At 40.9% G+C, this 20,381-nt stretch overlaps 1 long non-coding RNA gene across 1 annotated transcript in view; it reads left to right on the top strand.

The window, feature by feature from the left end:
* LOC102376542 overlaps window positions 1-1,908 on the top strand; it is a 17,844-nt gene extending 15,936 nt beyond the window's left edge. The window contains exons 3-4 of the long non-coding RNA XR_324052.1: window positions 1,279-1,386; window positions 1,866-1,908. This is a non-coding gene — a long non-coding RNA (uncharacterized LOC102376542). The remainder of the gene's footprint in view (window positions 1-1,278; window positions 1,387-1,865) is intronic.
* Window positions 1,909-20,381: the final 18,473 nt, after the last annotated feature.

The following is a 20,381-nucleotide window of genomic DNA, read 5'->3' as shown; positions in this document are numbered from 1 at the left end:
GGGGGGACCAGCCCCAAGGTTTATGATTTAACTTCATTACAGTGCTTCAATCCGCCTAATAAACCAGAATTGTAAGGATCCCGAGTTGGACATTTGTAGCCAACAGTTGGAGATGTTTCCTTTGGCATCTCTAAATGAATAATGGTGGCTGCCTAGAAGGTTGCTGAGTAGTGGAGAGATCATTCTAGAGTCAGCTAGTTCAATGCTCTCTTTCTATAGCATCCACTTCTGTCAAAGATAGGATACTGGGCTAGATGGATCATTTGTATGACCCAGTATGGTGCTTTTGATGTTCTTATTTTTTCATACTTTAGTCAAATTTTTATCCATCATGGTTTTGCTGCACCCTCATTACATGAATATTGATTGCAGTTCTAATTGGAACTAGGCATCACCTTGCTGACAGCATCATTGAAAGAAGCTACGTAAGAAAAGAGGTGATTAAGAGAACTAAAAACTAGAACACTGTCTCCTGTGGAAATCTGTTAGACTGATCAGTGTAATAGACACCAAGCTAAAGTAACTGTGAATAAGGCAGAATTTGTTGATCTGAGTATAATTGTATGAATAATAAAGCTTCCCTACTTGTTGTTACTACTTGAATTATTTGATTTCTAAGCTCCTATATTTGTTTCCTTGGCTTTGTCCTTTAAGGTAAATATATATTAGGAACATAGGAGGTTGAAATCTACTTCTGTCTGCATCAATTATGCAAGTGCATGTCATTATCATCTTGAGTTGGTAACATTTTATAACCCCTCTACGCTGGTTTAAATGCTACCACCAAGTATAAACAAAAAGAACCAGAATATTTATGATGATCTCCACTTTTCATATCATCCTATAGTAAATATTAAACTTATTACATACCATTTTTGTCCTATACATGCATTACTGTATATGTCTGAGGTTATATTTGGTCTTCAGTACTATATGAAGATATTCCTCCTCAGTTTCTCTCTGTCTAATACTTTAAATTTCTTACCTTAACTAAAGATGGAGCATTATGATTTTGAAATTATACAGTGGTTAACATCTGCAGTTAACCTGGTCTTTTTACAATGGTAAAAGGGAAGATACATGAGGCTAAATAGCCAATGGGACGTGGAGAGTCTTCTCTCTTTCAGTGGTTCCTCTAGAATTTTGTGCCATGAATATCTCTACCCTATTTTGTAGGAAACTGTCAAGCACAATTCCATCTGTTAGCAACTGAGACTAGCAGTTCCATTTTTTACTTTTCAGAAACTTGCATATAAACTCTTTCATCTGCCCATCTAGATTTTTATGTAAAGCATATTCTCCTCATGTTTGAAGACTGCTGCATCTGAACAGAACCCAGAGTCAACTCGGCTATTAAATTCCTCTCTCCAGTACCCAGCCTGAAGAGTGAGTTGTAAATTTTCTGAGTTAAGACAAATGTTAGGAAGATCCAGCTTGCACTCGATTAATGCACCTTACTCAGAGAATGTCACCTGTGTAGGTGCTTCAACATTTGTGAAGCCACAGAGCCCTCATTTTGCTCTGTTTGTAGAAAAGTGGAGGGTGGACCATACAAGTGCTGGTCACTTATTGCTATCACAGTATCCCTGTTTCTTCAACTCTTTCCACCCATCCTTGGCATAAAAAAATCACATTGCTTCTGCTGCTAAGTTTACATCCCAAATAACAAAAGAAGGAACAGGATATATCTTTAAAAGAATACATTTCAGCTTTCTTCCATACATAGGGTTAATGGCCACTCTCATGTCCACATTCACATCAATTTTGTCATGTCTTTCAAAATAATCATATTATTTTGTTTATAGTTCTGATTTCTTTACTGCATTGAGAAGCATAGCTTATTTTAACCTCATTCTGTGTTTTAGGCACAAAGACAGCATATTCCTAAGAGTCCAAGTGAAAGAGGAAAATCCATCAGTAGCAATGTTCAAAAGTGTACATTCTTACTTATATAAGATGCCTAAAAGTAGTTACTGGTAAAAAGTGAACTTTAAGGGAATTGGAAGAAAATAATTCCACTTACTTGATGTATGCCTTTCTAAAGTCAGTCCTTAGGCAACGGAGTGAAAGCAGATGACTTTGCTCCACCAAAGACCTATTGCTTTGATGAAAACAATATTCATATGGATTACCCTTAAGCCTGTCCTGGGGTTTTATAATCACTTTAACTGCAAAGAGTTTAAGAAAAATAGCTCAATACTAGTTTTGTATTATTTTCCCCTCATCATGAAAAGAATCTTCATGAGTTTGTTGAATGCTTTCTTCGAATAATAGAAGAACAATATCCTAAAGCAAAGTTAATTCTATTCCTACAACAACCAGAAGGAAACAATTGTCCAACATATATAAAAGCTGCAATAGAAGGATAAGGAATGCCCATTTATTAACTAAAGAAAATGGTGTCATAGATACAGGCTTCTAGTCTACAATGCAATTCTCAGAATTTTCATAATTTACATGACTAAGAGGAGCTTAACTTCTAAACATTATTGTTTCACAGTCTTACACTGTTTATACTGTCATACTGACTTAAGATTTTTTTTTGGAAATCTGTCTACCTCTACCACTTACAGCCAGATGGCAATAGAAACAAATTAAACCAGATAACCTACTCTGTACTACTTGGCATAGCTGACTCAAATCTGGGCTGTGTCCAAGCTGCACTCAACTAGCAAGAAAGGGGTGAACGATAACTTTTTGTGACCTTTATACTGAAGGCTGAACCAATTCCTGTCACAAATTAAAGCAACCCCAAAATAGTAGTGTAGGAGTGTTCTAGTCACTACATTTTAACACCTTCCACGCTGTTTTCCCAGTTCAGTCTTTCCACATTTTAAGTGTTAGACAATACAGCACCTTACAAGACCCATTACCGGACCCAAAACTCAACCATTCTGGAGGTTCTTACTAAGAGAGCCTAAGGGAAAGAATAACCCTTGATCTCCCTCTATAATAGTGCCTATTGAGAGGGTGGGATGGCTGTGAGTACCTGGCTAAGGAAGTGTGCTAACTTCCATAGAAATGATTATGAATCGCTTCAGAGTGAAAATAGGTGATTAGAGGAAAAAGAGCTGAGACCCACAAGCGGAATACTAGTTGTGGAGAACTGGGTGGACTTAGGATCAATGATTTTACAGAGAAGGTGGAAGCTGAAAAAGGAGCATCACTGAAAAGAAAAAACCCAGAATAAAAACAAAAACAAGAAAAAACACAAAAATAAAGATAAGAAAACAAAAACCAAGTATAAACATCAGCTACATGGAAGAGAGAAGCTTGAGACCAGATTGAAGATTTAGAGGCCATGGACAGGAGTTAATTTCTACTGCTGCAAAATTCTAGGTAATTTGCAATTGAGAATATCTTCCTGAAAGAGGAAGCATACAGGCATTTCTGATTGAGGATTCCCTACCACCCCTAGTCCCCACAATTTACTGAGACAGAGAACAGCCTCCAGAATGGGAAGAGTTCAAGGGAAATATGCCTATACTTTTCCTACACTGGAAAGCTACAGGGGAAGCAGCTGCTAAAATCCTCCCAACCACAGAGGAGTCAAACCTATAGGCATTCATTTTAGAGGAAGAAACTCACTTGCAGAGGAGATCTTTTAGGTGTCAAGGCACAAGATCTTTCTCACATTTGCAGCATGTTCCCTTTGCAAGAAACTGACTGAATGCCTATGTGCTGGCAATTTCTACTGGAAAAACAATGATTCTTCTTGGTAGAAATGTAACCCCAGTATATGGCCAAGGACAGGCAGAATACATATACTTCATACTGTAGGTATAGCCGACGATTCTTGGGAATATATGACTTGCCCCCCTTCATGCATATATGTTCTTCCCCTCAGCTAAGAGACATGGTCCCCTTATATAAAAGTCACCTTCTTTTTCCTCAGTGTCAGAAAGTACTATAATCTGTGCTTGGTAATGGTTGTTTAGTACAAAAACAGGTGTCTGAACTAGAGGATGTGGCAGTTATTAGAAAGAACAGAGCAAAAATCCTAACAAATAACAGCCTTCATGCAGTAATATAAAAAAGACTCAATAACTTGCAAGGGCTAATTCCAACTTCGTTTTGGTGTTAATCTAAAAGGCTGCATGTATTGAAATTCGTAGACAAAAGATAGCGTTAAACTGGAGGCTAGACTTGAAATTCCCTATCCATGTCAATTCATTCTGAGGGGCATCTACCTTTATTTTGGATCCCTATGAACAACTCAATCACCACTTTTATCCCAAAAGTCATACTTTATTCAGGTAACTGCTTGTCCATTTGGAGTAATAATAAGAGAAACATCATCCTTCAATACATATTAATTTAGTTAAGGGCATGTTAATGAACCAGTAAGGAGGAAACTTGGTATAAAAGCTGAAAGCAAAAACAACTTGAACAGCTGAAAAAGCCTTATTTTATATTTGTGTCTATAAGGCTTACATTTTCAAAAGCAGCCAATGAATTTTGGAAGACAGCTAATTTTTCAAGACTTCTTCAGGGTATCTCCTATTATCCACTGTACATGGTCAGAATACCTGAGCATAACACACATTCCCTTACATAAATGTATTCATTCAGTCTTATTTAATTCATACACATTGGGCACATCTACCTAAGATGCTAAATGTTCAGTTATCTAAAAACATTAAGCAGTAGTGTGCTGGGCAAAAACCATGCTAATATGCTACTGCACAGTAGTTTTAGGCTATTGTGCAGTAAGCTTCACTAACAATCCATATGCTGGCACTAATCTAGTAACTCTAGTTAGTGTGCATTTAGTTAGTACTTCATTGAGCAAGTACTAAATTAAATATGCAGTAACTACAGCACATTAATGAACATATAGATGCACCCATTGATTCATGCCTTTACTTTCCTGGGGGATATTACTATCCATTCATAGATATAGAATGATAAGGGACATTGCAATAGCATTGAAACTGATCTGTTATAGATCTTGGCAAAGATTGTTACAATGTCTTCTTGCCATACAATTTAGTTTCCCAGGTGATAAAAAAGATTTGAAAGAGATGAGAAAGGGATAAATAAACCTTAGGTACATGGTTCAAAAATGAAGCAATTTTGTATATTCATTGTTTATGTCTGGATAGGACACTCATCTTAAACCTGTCTGAATCATATTGTGAATATAGGGACAGAAAGGTATTCCATTCATTTCTTGCCAAAACATGCTATGCCATTTCTGTAGAAGACAGAAGAGAAGAGGGTCTTTTGAAAGGGTACACAGTTACACTGAAAGCAACCATCCGAGTCCAGGTAGCATAAGGCTAAAAGCCATTTCCTTAGGGATAATCCTCATTTGTTTCATGGGCTCAGGATCTGGTACTATTCAGTGGAATATACCCTTTATATTGAGAAATGATTTTCTCATGTCCATTGAGCCAGCAATTCAGATTACACATTCAGTGCTCAGAATATCCAGTAGTTTATTTCTTAACTATTATTTAACAGTGTCCTAGATGACCAACCAGGTGGCCCTTTTAAGAGGCAAAGTATCATTATTGGGGATGATTGGAAGTCAAGAGCAGGTACTATGAAAAAACATATAGAAAGGAGGGAGGGTCAAGTGGACTTTCTGAAAATATTCATTATTTTAAATTGATAATTTAAAATCCTGCTTTGAAGTAGTTAAACATTATTCAGGTGACCAAACTAAGAAAGAGAGGTTTTGAAGCTAGACATAAAGACAGTTTACTGGCAGCAGAAGCAGCATTAAAATGAAAAAAGTAGACTTGGCTCCTGTTCTCATGTCCATCTCATATATACATAACCATAAGAGTAGGACAGGGCACAGAGGCCATGAATGTATGAAAACATGTCAAGTGTATGAAGTACAATGTGATTTCCTCTAATATTTGAAAACTGCAAGGAAGACATCCATATTTTTACCCAGGAAATGCAGTGATGAAAATCAAGCATGAACTCTAATTTTTGCTATCAATTAATGAATGATTTGTTTGTTAACACTTGCTGGCAATGGTAATCTCTAAAGAATATTTAGATTTTTTTGCTGAAAGCAACAGTCATGTAATCAGATAGCTGTTAGTAATATATGAAGATTTCTAATTACTTCTGGGCTGGACTAATTATTTACCTCTGATTTCCCAAAAGGATAAAATAATACTGGTAATGTCCCATATTCTATATAAGGATAATTGCTTTTTTGAAAATGTTCTTACAACATGCTCTTGTGTCTTATTTTCTGACATGTGATTTAAAATTTTAGAACTCACTATTTGTGTCCTGTTATATTCTTGATGGAATGAGCAAACCCATTTGTCTATGCAGCAAAGATTTGCTTTTTTTCATTAGATGATGCATTATGTTTTCCATGTCCTATTCTTGTAAATTTTTTCCATCTGTTGTGAGTTACCTAATTGTTATCTTCTAATGTTTTGTTTTTTAATATTCACATATTAGAAATGTATTTTGGATGGTCTATATATTACCTAATAAATATATATTCATATTGCATCTACAGAACCAGATATAAACCTTTACAAAACATTTGTGGAACTAGTATAGTAATTGTTTTTGTTATGCATTTGAAAATAATTATGGCTATATGTAGAAAATTTTAAATGTACATAAATTCTTTGGCCTACATGAAAAAGTGAGCAAATAATTTTTATATGAAAAATCTATTCCCAAATTTTCACCTTTTTTCCATTCTTGAAATTTACCAGAGAAAACTGGGAAATTCCTGATGGTATTAAGATTGGTTTTTGATTGCTTAAATGACAAAAGATTAATACTTGATAGTTTGAAAATTTCACTTCACTATTTTTTTTTCACTATTAGATGCCCAAAAGGTTTGCAAAATTGCTATAGCAACTCTGTTCTGTTTCAGATTACCTCAACATGAAAACCTCCCATAGAGCTTGTCAACAAGAGACTCACTCTTATTGCCTTTAAGCAAACATTACAATGGAGCCTATAGCATCACTGGGCACATCCAGATGAGCGCACATGGGCCTCTTGCCCCATCTCAAACCCCTGAGACATGGCAAGAGGCATGTGTGAGAACAAAAAAAAGTTCCCCATGCTATAAACTTGCAGTGCAGGGAGAAAATTATACCCCTGGATATCCAGGTGTCTAAAAAAAAATGGAGTTTTAAAAAGTGGGGCAGGGCAGGGCACAGCAGCCCCAGCACCCTTTATGATAGAGACACCGGTAAAATAATGAAAATAACATAAAACATTACCTAACTGATAGCTGTCTCTGTCTCTCTCTCTCTTTATAGTGGTCTTTTGTTTTAATTGTGGAGGAACATAGATTTTGGGGTATTTTACAGAGTGACTTTGGGATTTTTTTTTATCAGGGATTTTTCAGTTTTCCAATAGAGAACACCAGAATTCCTGCTAGGGAGGCCAGTGGCAGGACCCTGCTGGCTCAGAGCTGGCACCTTCGACCCACCTGGAGTTGTCTGACCTCCTGGCCAATTGGGGCCAGGAGGACATTTTGACAGTTCAAAACAGGCCGCCATACCTGGAACATCTTCCAGGTGATAGCTGCCCAGATGGCCGGGCAGGGGTCACACATGGCAGTAGTGCTGCATAAAGGCCAACCCTGCAGCCACAGCCCACTGGCAGCTGGCCCAGAGGGGAAGATGCCTCCACTGGCTGGGCAGTCCCCCTCCGGGGCTGGCAGGGGTACATCAGGTCACAGCCAGGCAGCAGCTCTCACTGCCAGGCTGCTGCAGTGGATAAAGGCTTCAGGAAACTCTCAGGGCTACTTCAGCAGTCCAGCTAGCACAAGGGGTAGTGTCCCCTGGTACCAACTGTCTGGGCTCCAGAAGGTCCTGAAAGCTAGTAGCCCTGAACTCCCTGCCAGGGCAGCTTTTTGAGTCCAGTGAAGAGCAGGAAATATATCTTAGAATCTACTACAGTATGCATGATATATCTCAAAGTAGGGTCACAGTCAATGATAAGCCAAAGTACACCTGCTAGAATTGTGCAAATAAACAAGGCACTCATTCATTTTTGGACAGTTGCTGAGTTTCAAACTTGTTATGGCAGTATGCTTGATTGACTAACATGTTATATTGATCCTGTGCTCCCAAAAACCTCCATTAGCACCATTCTTGGCACAGTTCTTTTACACCCGAAGGGAATATTGAGAGACTTTTAAGAAAAGAAGATGAAAGTGAATCCCTACCAACATCATCAAGTAAAGAACATACTAGGTCATCTACTGCAGCAGTTCACTGGATAATATGCATATTTTGCCAGAAACATTCTAATAAGAAACTGAGTCATCTGCTGTCACTTGAATCAGCCAATGGAATGCAAAATCTGGCAGAGAAGAATGAAATATTGCGTTTCTGAAATGGTATTAAATATTTAATGGCAGCTGAGGCACATTACCATCCTGAAAGCAGGCAGGAGGGACAATGGAACAATGGAAGCAACAAGTCTCTCATTCTTCTTTCTCCTGGAAGCATGGCATCAAGTCTGAAAGATATACTTGAAAGATATTGAGATTTAGTAAAAGGTGAAGGTGGTGAATGTACTCTTAAGCAAATGAAGCAAAAACTTCAGACTTACTACAAGGCAGCCATTTAGTTTCAGCACCAAAGAAATGCAACTCTTCCATTCCTTGTCTACTAATCTGTGACAATTGGTAAAGCTGTACAAACAGTTGTAACTTCACATATGAAATATAAGAAAGCTGTTGGCCTGCAGTTAAGAGAAGAGTTTTCAGTCACACGAGCCTTGAACTATGTTGCTCTCAAGATCAAAGGATATTTGAAAGTTATAGCCAGCATGAATGGATACAGCAACTTCAAGAGCAAGCCCAAAAATGTGTTCCTGATAATCTTTATACATTGGTCAATTTGGTTTTGGAATATGACAATGATGAGTTGATGTTGAAAGTCATCCACAAGATAAGAATCTAAGCACAAATGTATTGAATATATGTCAAGATGTTCTTTACCTGCATCAAGTGGCAAAAAGCTAATACCAAAATATGGTGGGTTAGGCTTGCTGATACATCACACAACTACATCTAAGAAGCTGGTACAAAGTCTCCATACTGTTGGATGCAGCATATCATATGACACAATTCATCACATTGAGACCACCATTGCTCAGAAAAACAAAGTAATTTTGGGAAAATGGAGTTATCCCAAGGAATCTCCAGTCCATGCATCTCTAATTGGATTCCAAAGTGTCACTGGTTCTGACATCACCAGCCAGTTCAGTGGTCACACTAAGAAAACTGCTTGGAAAGTGTTTATTTAACATCCACAGCTATTGGCAGATCTTAGAAGTAGTCCTGATGTTGATAAAGATTTGTACAATTGTGTAAAAAAGGTTGTTGTGTTGCTGTATCAGTCATCAATATCTTTGCTGACCATTCTGGATGTTATGGTGAAATTAATTCATCAAGGAAAAACACTGGATAAACTTCTGCCTACACACAACTCCCTTGTATACCATTGTAGAGACAATTAGCAAAATCTTGCTTGGTGAAGACACTTGAACCTAATCCACCATTGCCATCACCTGACCAGTGTGGTTGGAAAGCTGAAAATGATGGTTATGCTCCCATCATAAACATGCTTGAACCATTACCAGCAGAATGCATTTGGATAAGAAGTTACAAGTGGAAGACAGAATGCTGGGGACCAGCATGCTCAAACAAGCAAGTTAATGTGCCAGGTACTAGAGCTGTGTGAAGCTTCAGTCTCTGATTTGATTTGGGGGAGATTCAGCCTGATTCGGTGGCTGAATCCCCAAATCTGAATCAAATCAGGAGATCCTTTAATCTCTCCAAATCGAATCCGAACCTTACAAATTGATTTGGAGAGATTCAGAAAGATTCAGAGATTCGGACATAGAGACAGCTTTAAATGTTTTTTCTACATTCTTCATGAGCTGTACCAGGCAGCTTATGAAAACTGAGATGGTGGGGCAGATGGAGAGTCCCACAGGAGCACACTCAGCAGCAGACCTGGAAGTCGACCAGTAGCACTTCCGGTCCACTTCCAGGTCCATCGGGGAGTGCACTGGTGGGTCCCCCCCCAGCTCAGAGACTGGTGCCTCCGGGGTCTGGGGGAACACCTGGGTTCTCCCTGAAGATGATCACTTGATCACTGAACTGCACTCTGTGGCGGACCCGGAAGTGGATTGGAAATACTTCCAGTTCAGTTCCGGGTTCGCTGCTGAGCATGCGGGGGGGCGGGCACACTGCTGTGAGAGGCTCCATCTGCCCCAGTACTGCAGCATTCACGAGCTGGACTTGGTACCTTGAGGTATGTAGAAAAAACATTTAAAGCTGTGTCTATGCCTGAATCACTGATTCTCTGAATCAGCATCAAATCAGATTTGGTTTTGGCCGAATCAAATCAGGGACCGTGATCCACATCAACAAATCGAATCACTGTCCCTGATTCATGCTGAATCTGAATCCTAATTGAATACAGCCCATTTTGCACACTGCGAGTGCTTTGCAACAGCATGTTGCAATCCATATAATAACTTCAGGGACTCAGAAACAGATTCAGAACTGGATTCAAGTGATGAAGGGATCTGAAAAACTGCAGTTACCCATTGTATTAATGTTATGTATACCATTGTATTACTATGATATTACCATTGGATTAGACTATTATACTTTCCTTTTGCCTCAAGGCAAACTTATGTCTGTGCGTTTGATTGTGATCGAGTTATGTATTATTAATACCTGACATTCTCATTCTGACATTTAAAAAAAAAAAAAAGGATTGTCTTATTCAGTATAACTCAAACAAGTAGGCTAGCCTGAGTTATAATATTTTAAGTATTGTAGACCTGCTATGAAATTTGTAGTGATAGAATCTGTGAGGTTTTATTATTAAAGTATTGTTTACTAGGTTTTACACTGAGTTGATACATAGATAGTAGTGTCAGCTATTTTGGAATCAAATATGGCTACTGTGACAAAAATGTTGTGATTGATCTTCCTAGTTCAGACAATGTTGTTTCATCATTGGAATTTCAGCCTAGTGGAGGCTGAAATATTGACCAAAACATGAATTGACTGCAGCTATCTTGGGTTCCAATCTAGCGGATCCATGCACTACTTGCCAGATTGGCAACATGAGTTTTCTGACATAGGTAGATCACCCTCTACCTTTAACACACGGTTGCTGCTTGTGGCAATGAGTTAGCTATGACAACAAAATCTCATTGGTCAATTTATACCCTACTATCAGTTTTGAAACAGACTTTTTTTTCTCACTAATTTACTCCATGAACTGCAGCTGCTCAATAACTAACATTTTCTTTCTTTTTTTTTTATGTATGTGTGAGAACATATCCCTGTGGTTTCTTGCTGAACTGTGAGATGGCCTTTGGTGTTTAATATCTTAAATCCACTATTCGAGTTCTGTAACCTGTCACCTATGCAATATGGCATGTTTTCTGTTTCCTGATTAAATGAACTAACTTCAGCGGACTGAATGAGGGTCTGAAGAGATCCCAAGTTTGTGGTCAGATAATTATGCCTGTTCTCATGTGAATGCATTTGTTTTGCATAGAGACCTATATTTTCATAAGTAGAAACTCCTCCCAAGCCATTCAAACAGAATCTAAGCTCTCATAAAAACAGAGGTTGACATATGGTAGTATATGATGCTACTTTCTGGCAGTTACAGTGACAAATTTCCAATAGTTATATTTTTAGTATAACTATCTGGAAATAGACCTATTTATTTAAAATGTTATTAAAATAAAACCAAATCTCTATGGACCTCCCTCTGATCACACTGCATAAACAAAATTTACTCTTCTGTAATGTCTGAATTAGAACTTCTTCTTTATCATCATCATAATGAAACCATAACAAACATTTATACCCTGCATTTTTTCTTTGGCTTCCCACATAAGTATAAGTTATTTGAAGTAATATTAGTTCCCTGTTTTGCAATTAAAAGCAGGTTGAATGTATGGTGTGTGAACTCTTTATTAACCAACTAAGCAATTACAATTCCATTCTTTTTTTTTTCCCCTCATCAAGATATTTTTCTTAACTTTGAATTTTCATTTGGTCAGTATTGATACATATATGGCAGCACTGTTCACAAGAAGGAGAAATCCTAGTTGTGGCATCAAATGGATTATTGAACTTTTTATACTTTTCTGAAGTTGGTTACCAGAATACTGCAGGAAAGTACTTAATCTTGTATTTTTTAAGAACAATACAAATTGATGATACTTTTCTAGTCCTAACTTAAAAAAAAAAAATCATTGGATATTAATTATTTGGACCATTTAATAAAGAAGCATTAATTAGAAAAATGTCTACTAAAACTTTTGTTCAGAAGAAAGGTATGTTACCTAGATGTTATAAAATAGTTTGCCATTGGTTACATTATCCCATGCCATTAGCTATGAGAAAAATGCATGCTGGTTAATGGGGAATACAAGATTCAAGGGCAACAAGAGATATATATTCCTAAAATCAATCAAGTTTCAAAAGGCTCAAACCAAAATAACATTAGGTGGTCATCTAAGTTTACAAGTAGAGCAACCTGTTTCTTTTCAACATTTGTCATCTCTTCCCAATCCAATGGAAACAAAGATAAATTCCTGAACTACTTATCATTTGTGTATTATTTTATTCCAGTTTGACTGGCTACGGCAGAATTTGTTTTCATCCTAAAAATAGATGCACAAGTTCACATAATTATTATATTTATATCATCAATTGAATCAAGGACATAACCAACATTCTGTTGAATTATTATTCATTCTGGTGTTTTAGTAAATACTACTTGATCATGATAAAGACAGCTTCTCTGGATTCTTTATGTACCATAGATAAAAATATAAGTGGCTGAATCTTGGCAGACTGGCCTTGTCATTAACAAAATGACTGATCTGCAAACAAAGCTGAGCCTGGTGCATTCTATAGTCAATAGACTCCTAGATGTATTACTTTGGGCACCAATTGAAGAGGGATGTATGCACATAAATGTTCAGGAAAGTACTTAATCTTAAGCATGAATAAGCTTAAATGCTTAGTATTCAGTTGGAGCAGAGCAAATATTTAAGCATGTTGTTATGTAGGGACATTTTCGTTGTAGGTATTCAGTGACAAATCATTATTTTTTAAGTAGAGTATAACCAGAGTTTAATTTTAAAATACATGATTAAATGACCTTAGTACAGCCTGGTAAGGTTCTTTGGGTAAATCTGATATCATTTATTAAGCCAAATCAAATAGTTGGAAAAATTCTTCTTTGCAAGCTTTCGGGCACAAATACCCTTCATCAGCACAGACCAACTGCAGATGTTTCCTCAGCCTGACAAAGGGTATTTGTCCACAAAAGCTTACAAAGAAGAATTTTTTCAACTATTTGAGTCAGTCTAATAAAAGATATTAGATTTACCCAAAGAACTGCCTTCCTACTATAGCCACAGAACTGGTGTATGACCAATTAAAAATTTTAGACATATATAAATCAGCAGGCCTAGATGAATTTCATCCAAGGGTGCTGAAGGAGCTGGCTGAAGTCATAGAGGAAACCCTGGTGAAGTTCTTCCAAAACTCATGGCACTCTGGAGAGGTCCCTGAAGACTGGAAGAGGGCCAATGTTATGCCCATCTTCAAGAAGGGGAGGAAGGAGGACCCGGGTAACTATAGGCCAATTAGCTTAACTTCTATCCCAGGGAAAACCCTGGAAAAAGTCACCAAGGAGTCTATATGCGATAGGCTTGTAGAAGGTAGGATTCTAAATGACAGCCAGCATGGCTTTGCCTTGGGCAAGTCTTGTCTTACCAGCCTCATCTCTTTTTATGATCAAGTAACTCACCACCTGGACAAGAGAGAGGAAGTTGACATTATATACCTTAACTTCCACAGAGCTATTGATCTGGTATTCTATGATGTTCTCATAAGAAAATTGGAAGATTGTGAGCTTAACTGTGAGACAGTTATGTGGGTAGGAATCTGGCTATGGGGTAGCACCCAGAGAGTTCTACTGAATGGATCTGTGTCATCTTGGCAAGAAGTGGCCAGTGGTGTCCCTCAGGGGTTGGTGCTTAGTCCAGTGCTTCTTAACATCTTCATCAGTGATTTGGATGTGGAGGTGAAGAGCTCACTATTAAAGTTTGCAGATGACACCAAGTTATGGGGAAGTGTGATCACACTTGAAGATAGGCTACAGATACAGGCAGACATAGACAGGCTGAGAAGTTGGATGGATCAGAACCAGATGAGGTTTAACATTTAGAAATGTAAAGTGCTCCACCTGGGGATGGACAATCCCCTGCACACCTACAGGCTTGGCAACACCAGTCTGACCAGAACTATGAATGAAAAAGACCTGGCAGTAATAACTGACCACAGTCTGGACATGAGCCGGCAGTGTGATGCTGTAGGCAGTAGAGCAAATAATACTCTGGCATGCATCAATCGATGCATCTCCAGCAAAACCAAGGAAGTGACTCTTCCACTGTACTCAGCATTGGTGAGACCACAGATGGAGCACTGCATCCAATTCTGGGTGTTGCACTTCAACAAGAATTTGGAAAAGCTTAGAAGAATCCAAATAAGGGCTACCCATATGATCAGAAACTTGCATGGCAAGCCATATCAGGTAAGGCTGAGGGACCTGGTACTCTTCAGCCTGAAGAAGAGAAGGCTGAGAGGGGTCTTGGTAGCAGCTTACTACTGCATCAGGGGTGTACATCAAGGCCTTGGTGAAAAACTGTTCACCAGGGAACCCTTGGGAAAAGCCAGGAGCAATGGTCACAAATTCCTGGTTGACCATTTCAGGCTCAACATTAGGAAAAAACTTTTTCACAGTTAGGGTTTTCAGACTGGAATAAGCTCCCTTCAGTGGTGGTGGAATCACCTACCCTGGGGATTTTCAAGAGGATGGTCACCTTGCTGGGGTCACTTAACTCCAGTTGTCTTTCCTGCTTAGTGCAGGGGAGGTGGACACAATGATCTTCCAAAGTCCCTTCCAGTCTACATTGTATGAATCTATGAAAACCTTTTCTGCCTATGTCCTTAGAGCAACATGACTACACCCTATACCACTTAGTACAGCCTGGCATTAATAGAAATTTTTACACTGATGAACTTTGAAGCATATTTGTAAACAAGCCTGATATTTTTCATGCTAGTCCTGATTAGAACAAACATTTATTCACACACTTAATCATGTGCTTAAGAGCCACTGATTTAAGTGGAACACTATGTTTTGACAAATAGAAAAGCATTTTAAGACTGAGTTCAAGCTTAGGTATATAATAAATCATAGCAATGCATACCTCTAGCACACAGGAGGTTTGTTTATATTTCATAATGGGTGAATTTATTATAGAGAAGCATTTTTAGACAGGATTCCCATGTTATTACTGTAAATGTTCTGGTTTGGTACCTGAAACTGTATGTCTTAAGAGGCCTTTTTGTAATTTACCTCAGGGTGCCAAGAATTTCAGTATTGGAACAGCTATTTCATGAACTGAGATTCATTGCCTCACAGCACAGCTTATGGACTGCAAATGGTACACTGCACACATACCTACTCCCATAACGTGTCTTTATTCTGAAAGCATCGCCAATCAAAGTATATTACTGTGCTGTGCTGATAATACAGGTGGTGAGTTAATGAGCAGAACTAGATATGAAAGATTCAAGTAAGTTCCTCTTCTTTTAATGCTTACTCACTTTGTGCCACCTTACATCTGCTTTCTACTCTGTGACTCTGAAAAGACATTTTTCTTTCTTTGTTTTTATTGTTATTCTGCCTACAGTCCAGAGATGCTTTGGGGAACTCCTTAATCTCCTAAGTGAAAATATATACAGTCAGATAAGAGTCTTCTCAAATGAAGGATTGCAGCTCTCTTTACCAGTTGTGTGCAAGTATTTGCACTGCATCATACCTTAACATAAATTATTATTTCAGTAGCATAGGCAAGTGCTGTCAGTACCTGGTTAAGTAGATTGACTCTGTCATGTATGTAACACCAGAATGCTTCAAGTTAGCATATATATGTAGGGAGACTTCTATATGTGAGAAGACATGGGAGACTTAGTTTCATTAGAATTTGTATCAAGTCCTTAGTATTCTGTTGATGAGAGGGAGAATATCTCAAGCATAGCAAAATTGAGTCCATAATACCTACATCTGGCTGCCAGGCAGGCTTGGACAAAGAGAGAACAAATTTTCTTCTAATATTGCTCAAATAAGCAAAATTCATGTCGCTGACTTGGTATCTATTTTTTGTTTAGCCTGCCTCACACCACTTTATACCAAAAGTTTCACAGTTATTTATCTTAATGTTGCTGAGTATGTCAGCAGAATCTATACTCTCTCCCACTCTCAACAGGGAATCTTCTATCTACAGAAGAAATGAATTAGTGCGGCTGTCGCCAAAAAGCACATGGCATATGGCATTTGAAGGAGTCTTGTTGACATGGGTATATATGGGGCACCAAAGAGTAGTGCATATGAATAGACAGATAAGCAACTATACTTAAGTCTGCCTCAAGGGCAGGGTTTTGCCTTCAGTCTTCGGAACCACCTCAGAGATTCGGCTATAGGTTATAATGGGGGATGAATGAAATATCTATAAATCTGTTATTTTAGCTCTGATTTGGGTAAAACTTGAAGAGCTGGTAGCATCTACTAAGAGCATGAAGTCTGCCAAGCTTCAAGAAGACCTGCACCCCAAATTCTTGAAACAAAACTCCTGTCATGTCTACGTGTTATACCACAGGGGGCTGAAAACTTCATGGGTGCTAACCCCTGGTGAGACCACAACGCTTGCCAAGTTTCAAGAAGATCGATGCAGGGGTTTGGGGGGAACTACACCCCAAGCTGCTGACAGGCAAAACTCATCATGTGGGTGGGTGCTTAGGTGACTGCTGCGTCTGTCTTGGGATGCAGGGGTGTTAAATCTAGTTCAGGCTTGAATGCTGGCCCCTGCCAGGCCAAGAAGCCTGCCAGCTGTGTCTCTCTCACTGGGGGAGTCTGTTGTGCTGCTTGGGCAATTGCTGCATCTATCTTGTGGCACAGGGGGTTAAATCTAGTGCAGGCCTGACTGCTGTACCCTGCCAGGCCAGATGTCCAGTAGGTCACAGCATGCCAGAATTCCATTGTCAGTGTCTATATTGAGTCCATGAGTTTCTGTACCTACTACCTAGGAGGCTGATGAAGTGCAGCTCATAGGCCCAGCTCTGGAAAGTGGTTTTTACATTCAAACAAGCACCTAACCTCATCACCAGAATTGAAGCCAACTTCCTACAGCTCAAAACACAAAACCTGCCAGCTATCTCCAGTACCCCCACAAACTGCACACCAGAATCTGTCAAAAACAACAAACCCCAACTCCCTGTGGGGGCACATTCCCTACCAAAAAAACAGACTGCCTCCAGTCTCTCAGGCCTGATCCTGAGAGGGAACAAATTATAATGCAAAGCACTTTTCAGAGCTGGGCCTATGAACTGCACTTCATCAATCTCCTAGGTAGTTGATACAAAAATTCATGGACTCGATATCCACAGTGGAGTTCTGGCACACTGTGACCTGCCGAACATCTTACACCCCAGGCAAGTCTGCACTTTTACCTGTGCTGCTACATCCCCATTTCCCCCATACTCCCTACCTAGACAGATCCCTTCCCCGCTGATGCCTCGATTTCCATTTTCACTGACTGGCTTTTTTGCCTTCATTGTAGGTCAGGTCAGACTCTGGATTCTTTACTATTCCTTCCATCGAGGACCATCTATGGGTACTTCCTCAGCCTGATAAAGGGGTTTTCAACCCTAAAGCTAGCATCCCAGGCAGCTAAGCTGAGCTCACCAGGAGCCTCACAACTGCACTGCAACCAGCATGCGTCAGGCCTGTCAAGGATGTGATAGGTCTGGGCGTTCCTCAGCCAGGACTTTGTGCGTGCATGCATTAGCTGGATGTTATGGTGCTACCTACCTGCCTTTCACAATGGGATCATTGGTTCTGGCATTTACAGGGCTGCTGCGCCACCAGCATTCCCACCAGGCCTCCCTACCCTGGCAGGGTGCAGTTTTAGTATTCATGCCCAGGACTGGGGTCTGCTGTGTTTGAGGCTGGGGTCTGCTGTGTTTGGACCCCAGCACTGAAGCCATGCTCAGGGCCCACATTGGCAGTGGCTGGCGTGGAAGACACTGGCTGGTGCTGGTGCTGGCACCGGTACTGATGCTAGTGCCGATGCTCATGCTGGGAGTGCTGGCATGGGAAAGTGGATCCCCCTCTTCCACATCCCCTCACCTCTGCACTTCGCCCTCCATGACTTTGTTCACCAGCACCTGCATTCAGTGATCAAGGGTTTTGAGGCTGCCAGTTCACATGCTCCCCTTCACTCTTGGCTCACACATGCCAGCCATCATGTGGACTGTACTGAACTGCAAGGTATCCAGCTGTTTCCGGATGCTTTCCTTCAGCTGCCTCACCAGTGCCTGCATGTCTGGTGAGAGCAGCCTGCCCCAGCCAGGAATGTTTATCTCCTGGAACTTCTCCATTTGGTTCTCCAGCTCCCTCACTAGGGGGATCACCTGGCTGAGGAGGACATTGCCAGTGCTAAGGATCTCAGTGGCCTTGAGAACGGCTTGAGGACCAGCAAGATCTGGGAGATGGTATCCCACTGTAACAGGGTGTCCGCTCTGGGCCGATCCAAACGTGGCCCGCACACCTGTCCCTGGGGCAACCGCCCGCCTTCTCTCCTGCCACACCTTGTTGTTAATTAGTTAATTGATGTTAATTAGTGGGAGGCTGCCCTTTTACTGCCCCAATGCCAAAGGGGCGCTATCTGCAGCTCTGTTTCCTCCCCTACACCGCAGCTCACACCTCGCCGATGGAATAGATGTTGTTAGGTCTTGGCCTTGCTGTAATCTGGCCCCTTGTCCTCTCTGGGCCCTACCTCTTTCGATCTGCACCCTCTCCAGTGCTAAGGCTCTCCCTGGCCCTGTCTCACTATGCTCCCTTCTCTGGGACTTCTCTACAATGCTGCCTCCTTCTCTAGGGCTTTGCCACAATGCTGCGCTCTCACTGGTGCTGGGGTCCCCACACTGCTTTGGGTCCCCTATGAGGCCTCCTCCAACCCCTAGCAGCCTCACCAAAACCACCAGTATTTAAATAACAACAAAACAAAAGCCCCTGGGATGTAACATAAATTAAAGCCACCTGGCTAAAACAATCATTCAAGCATACCGGGGAATACTCCATCCCTCCTCAGTGTCAAACGCTGCTCCTGCAGTCAGGCTTCCCCTTTCTTCCCTGAGACAGCTCCTTCCCCTTGGGTCACTGGCAGGGAACTCCCTCTGGCCTCAGCCCCTGGGCTTTATATGGGAGCCAGGCCCTGCCTCTTCTGGTCAGCTGACCTCCTCTGGTTGCACCAGCAATCAGCAGCTGGACTCATTACTCACTGCTAGGGCTCTTCCCCTAGCAGTTTTCTCCCTTCTGAGGAGCAGGGCACCTAAGTGCTCTGCGACACCCACTCAGCTCTGTTCAGGGGGCCACTGATCCCAATCTCCCCAAGCAAGGCTATCTCATGGATAGCCTTCTGTTGCTCCACCAACCTTTTGAGCATCAGGTGTGTGGAATTCCAATGAGTCTCCACATCCTGTATGATTCTGTTCTGCGGGATGCTCAGCTCTGCCTCAGCATCTTGCCACCCTTGATCTTGTGGTGGAAGTAGCCCACCACCTTCCTGCATTATGAAATCAGCTGGCTTGTAGCAGTACTGGTGGCGGGGCCATCACCGGCAGCCCTGTCCCCCTCCCAGGCAACACCCACTATTAGGTGCAGCCTGTGTGCCACACAGTGGATGCCAACAAAGTTGGCATCATGGACAGCCTTCACCATATGGGCCCCATTGTCAGTGAACATGAACCCATGGGTGAGCTTGGCCTGCTCAATAAGCCACCTGTGCACCATGCAGTTCATGGCCTCCATGATGTCCCTTACAGTGCGGGACTCATCCAGAACCTTGGCTTTCAGGAGAGCCCACCAATGGCCTGACTGAGTGCACCAGTGTCCCATGAGGGAGAGGTAGGTGTGATGCCCCTCCCCCCAGCTGCTCCAGATGTCAGAGGTAAAAAGGAAGGCTCCCTGCGGCCCTGCCTTGTGCTGCTGCTCCCTCAAGTACTCCCTGCATGCCTCATACGGTGAGGGTACCATGGCCCAAATAAAGGTGGTGCGTGTGAGCACTTTTTAAAATGGTGCCAGAAGTGTTGAGAACCACCTGAACCCTGCCCGCTCAACTAGGGAGAAGGGCTGGCTTTCCAGAGCAAGCATCTCCCCAATGTTCTGGGAGATCTTGCTCACCTTGGGAACACTCCCCGCTTTCTGTCCACCTTTCCCCCACTGGTCCAGAGTGGCCTGCCTCTG

This window comes from Alligator sinensis, unplaced genomic scaffold (assembly GCF_000455745.1).
Source record: "Alligator sinensis unplaced genomic scaffold, ASM45574v1 scaffold865_1, whole genome shotgun sequence".
Taxonomy (NCBI): domain Eukaryota; kingdom Metazoa; phylum Chordata; order Crocodylia; family Alligatoridae; genus Alligator; species Alligator sinensis.
The sequence above is the reverse complement of the archived record's forward strand: the minus strand, read 5'-3'. Positions and strand labels throughout refer to the sequence as shown.